Source organism: Pteropus vampyrus, unplaced genomic scaffold, assembly GCF_000151845.1.
Source record: "Pteropus vampyrus isolate Shadow unplaced genomic scaffold, Pvam_2.0 Scaffold119, whole genome shotgun sequence".
Taxonomy (NCBI): domain Eukaryota; kingdom Metazoa; phylum Chordata; class Mammalia; order Chiroptera; family Pteropodidae; genus Pteropus; species Pteropus vampyrus.
Window position 1 is genome coordinate 347,667 of NW_011888900.1, and position 4,967 is coordinate 352,633.

Consider the following 4,967-nt stretch of genomic DNA (forward strand, 5'->3'; position numbering starts at 1 on the left):
AGACACGTCCAGAAATAAAGCTTTCTGGGCACCCTTTAGCCCGGTCAAGTTGACACATAAAATTAACCATCATGAATGGGATGGATGAAGTTCGCAAGTGTTAAGCATAGCTAATGAATAAGGTAGTAGCTTATGAGTTACAGGTGAAGCTAAGCTGTGTTAAAGATAGAAACTGAATAAAGAAAGAGCTTGAAAAACATGAGCAGAATTCATAAGATATATTATAAATATACAGTATGTTAGTAACGTTCAACACATATCATCTGATACATAGGATGAAAGCAGAAAAGGTGTTTGTTTATAGAGAGGAAAACATGAGATGACTCTGTCATAAGGTGCAGATTGTGTCACTTCTAGATTGACAGCTAATTGTCCTTAAGGTTGCTACTCACTTAGACCCATCCTGGCCTTATTTGTGCTCTGGTATGGAAATGCAGACAAAAAGAAGAAAAAGCAGTCCAAACCATGTTTGTTCAGCAGGCCACTGGGAAGCCACAGCTGAGGCCCGGATACTGGCCTCGGTGTCCAGTGCGGGAGGCAGCTGCTGTCCACCCCAGCTCTGGCACTCGTGACTGTCAGCGGGGTCCTTGCCCCCTGCCTGTGCTCCATGCTGCGTTAAACCTCTCCCACCCCCCACCCGTGACTCCCTCGCCGTGTGTTCTGAATTAATAAACCATGCGATTTAAGCATCTTCGTTGCGTCTGCGCCTCTGTTCGGTGAACTGTAAGATCTATTTTCTCGATTTCCATAGAAAGGGCGGGCGGAATTCTGTTAGGGGCGGTGGTGCCGCTGTGGATCATTTGAGAATTCTGCCATCTTAACAATAGTGCGTCTTCCGACTCGTGACACAGGATGTCTTCTCGCTTATTTAGGTCTTTAAAACTGTTTTCAATGATGTTTTGAAATTTACCGTGTACCAGTCTCATATTTAGTTTGTTAAATGTATTCCTAAGTGTTTTTGATGCTATCATAAGAAACAGCTAATGGAATGTTAGGCAACTATTAAAATGCAATTTAGAAAGTGTGGTTTAAAAACACGTTATCATTGGAAGTATAATGTTGGAAGATAATTATCACTTCAGGAAAAAAATAAAAATACCAAATTGTATGCATTGTAAAACTGTGACTATATAACCAAAAAAGCAAAGAAACCTGTGTGTAGAAAACCTAAATTAAAAGTAATTTTTCTCTTTTCTACCTTTTTGTAATTTCAAACATGTTTTTGATGACGACAATTATTTTTATAGCGAAAACTCCAAATACGGAATTTTTAGAAATCCAATAATCTTGAGTTATTTGAGTGGTTAAAAGAATCAGACTGGACTATTTACGATACATCTTTTTGAGAGTTTATCGAAGATTTATTCTTATGCTAAAAATAAAACTACTGCATTTGCTGTCAAATTGACACCAGTTAATCACATAAGATTTTTTGCAATTCCTAATGCTAAGCAGCCTGTGTAACGTTCATTTACATGCTGTTTAGACACGAATTGTACCTATATACTACTTATAAGGTTTCTTTTTTGCCGTATAGATTTTTAGATTCTTTTTTATCCTCCATTAAAGTTTATTCGTGCTAAACATTATTATATAGATAGACTTTAGGTAGCTCAATATTCAGTATATGATTTAAAAATATATATATCAATAGACACTTGTACATTTGGCATCCCAGGAAAATAACTTTTATTTTTCATTGAGGAAATCATTTAAACTCTGACTGTGGACGTCCAGGTCATTGTCAAGATAACTCAGAACTCCTGACTGTTCATTTCACGGGTTCAAGAAAAAGCAAAGCAGCATCTCTTCTATTTGCCGCCCACATTGCCTGAAAGAGGCAGATTTACAGTCATTTAAAGGAAAATGGCTTACTCCTGGAATCTTCCACATCTGTAAACCTCGTCTGTCTGTCAGCATCACAGAGGAAGACCTCTGAGCTGACCCTGGGGAGTCTGGAGCAGAAGTGGGCGCTGTCTGAGCTGCACCCCTCACCTCACGAAAGCCATCACTCCCTAGCTAGCTGCGGCGGCTCCTTGCTGCTGATTACTGCTTCATGCTGGGAGGACGACGCCCCCAATTTAATTAGTTGATCATTCTAATCTACTAATTTAATTTGACACTTCTTTCGAACATCGTGTCACTTGGCACCACATCTTTGAGACTTATTGGAAAACTGCACAGTTTCGGGCCGTGTGCCTTCATTTACTGATCACCTTCATTGCTTGACTTAATAATTCTGTTCTTTGGTATTGTGAGGTGTTTGGCCAAAGCTATTGATGTGTGTTCATTAGGACGAATTGTCTACGGAGCACCTGCTTTCCTGAGAAAGGATCCGATTGCTGACACACGGCTACTTCTTGCCAAGGGGAGGGCTTGTATTTCTTAGGCTGGCTCCTGCATTATCTGACTGCCTGGTTGGGCTCTGTTGTCATTGTGCCAAGCCCAACTTTATTCCTTCTCCTTTTGTTCCGGGAAGGTCCAGCTGCGAATTGCTCTCCATCCTCTCTCCTGGAAGCTGGACCACGCTGTGCCCTGCCCTGCATCTAGATTGTGCTCTGATATGAGTACAATGGTTCCAGTTCCTGCCTCCATCTCAGGGGAGCTCTGGAGGCCAAAGGACATCCAAAGAGTTACAGTCTGCGAATCCCCTTCCCCCACCGCTGTGGCAAACACTGCACCCTTTCTCTGCTTCTATTCTGGTCGCCTTCCTCCCTCTCGCCTTACAGGACTCCCACAGGGACCGGTAAAGGCAGGGCCAGCAAAGTCAGAGGCTGCCCCACAAGCCGTCCCTTTGTTCCTAGGACAGCTAGTTCTAGCAGTGCTCTCTTAAAAACGGAAATACTCCCACAGGGGAAGTCACCTGAAACTCAAAATACCTTAGCGAGAAAGAAGCAGAATCTATTCTCGCTAACTCTGTGACCTTGCGCTGGAAACTGCATTTCTTCAAATCTCAGTTTCCACGTCTGAAAAAGGCGAGGGTGGACTAGATCCGTGTCTCTATAGAATGTTTTGGAAATCTGATGAAAGTCATGCGGTTTCTTCTTAGAATAGTGCATATGCGCAGATTAAAAAAAAAAAAAATAGAATCAAGCTAGGGATTGACTGACACTTTGGAGGTCCACGGCCACTGGGTTAAAATTAAAAAATAAGCAAGCCAACAAAACCAGGAACACAATCTTTAAATTCATTTTGAACTCTTACCTTCTGCGATTCCAATCTCTTCATCCAGGTTCCTGACCTGACTTGAATGTCCTCAGTACTGGTATGTCCCCCATGCCCCATTTCTGGGTGACGTTGTCACATGTTTGTTTTCTCGTTAGTTAATTGTATTGGGTCACCATTGGGAGAAATCATGAAACCGTGATGAGCAAATAGAACCCCATCATTGCCCATTTTTTTCCACTCTTGGAATTTATGTCTCTCTCTTTTTAAATAATTATTTTAAAAATTTTGGCAAAATATACATTGTGGGTGTAACCACCATTTTCTATCTCTGGAACTTTTTTCATCTTCCCAAATTGAATTTCTCTACCCATTAAATAATTCCTCCAGCTCCTGGCAAACACTATTCTACTTTCTTTCTCTGCGAATTTGATTACTTTAGGTTCCTCATATAAGTGGAATCATGTAGTATTTGTCCTTCTGTGTCTGGCTTTACTTACCATCATGTCTATAAGGTTCGCTCATGTTGTGGCATGTATTAAAATTTAATTCTTTTTAAGAATTAAATAATATTTCATTGTATATATAAGCCCCATTGTTTATTCATCCATTGATGGACACTTGGGTTGCTTCTATGTGTTGGCTATTGTGAATAATGCTGCTATAAAGTGTGTACAAATATCTGTTCAAGTCCCTGCTTTTATGCATTTGGGGATCCAGAAGTAAACTTGCTAGCCTACTTCTAGTAAGTAGAATTTTAAGCATTAAACATTAAAACTCAATGTATAATGCTTTGAGGACCTGCCAAACTGTTTCCCATAGAGGCTGCACCATTTCACATTCCCACCAACAGCGGGCAAGCCTTCCAGTTTCTCCACGGCTTCGCCAATACATGTTCGTTTCTGTTTTTTTTTTTTATCTTATTTTTCGATCGTAGCCATCTTAATGGGTATGAGGTGATATCACTATGGTTTCGATTTGAGTTTCCCTCATGATTAGTGACGTTGAGCATCTTTTCATGTGCATATTTGCAATGCTTCTTTGAAGGAATGTGTATTCAAGTTTTTCTCTCTTCTCAACTCATATGTTTATGTATTTTCTGTGCTTTCCTCGTCTCTGTCTTAGATTTTTGCTGAGTTGGTAGTGCTAAAGTACATAATTAAACTTCGTAGTAGATTTTAGTGTGAAAAAAATGGAACGATTGATGGGTTTTCTCTTATTTATTACTATTATTGCATTTATGTTCCTGAAATTGAAATGAGTCTCAAAAATAAGCATCCAAAGAAACTTGCCTACTGTCATTTATAAAATTCTCATCACCCATCATTACCCATCAACCTACTAAAGTAACCACACTTTGAAAAGTCCATGCAAATACAGGTTAGCTTATTATTTCCACTGATACCATTTCACAGGGTTAAATTTGGACCACTAATTATTAAATAAATATATTCAAAAAAATTATACCACAATGCAACATTGAAATTGAAAAACAAAAATTTTGCAGAATATTACGTGCAAGGCAATGTCATGAAAAACTGCTAAATCTGCCCAGGATTAGGAGAAATCCCTTGGAAAATCACAAAATACTGGGAAATAAATGAGACATAGAGCACAACATGGCAAACTTTGGGGATGAATCTAAAGCAGAATATAACGTAAGTTTATGGCACCAGATACATTTGTCAGAAAGCAAACATCCTTCGAATTAGAACATACTGAAAGGGCTGCTCGAGCTCTGACAAGGCAGGCACGGGTCGAATCTCGACACATCCGCATTGCCTGCAGACATCTGGACTTTT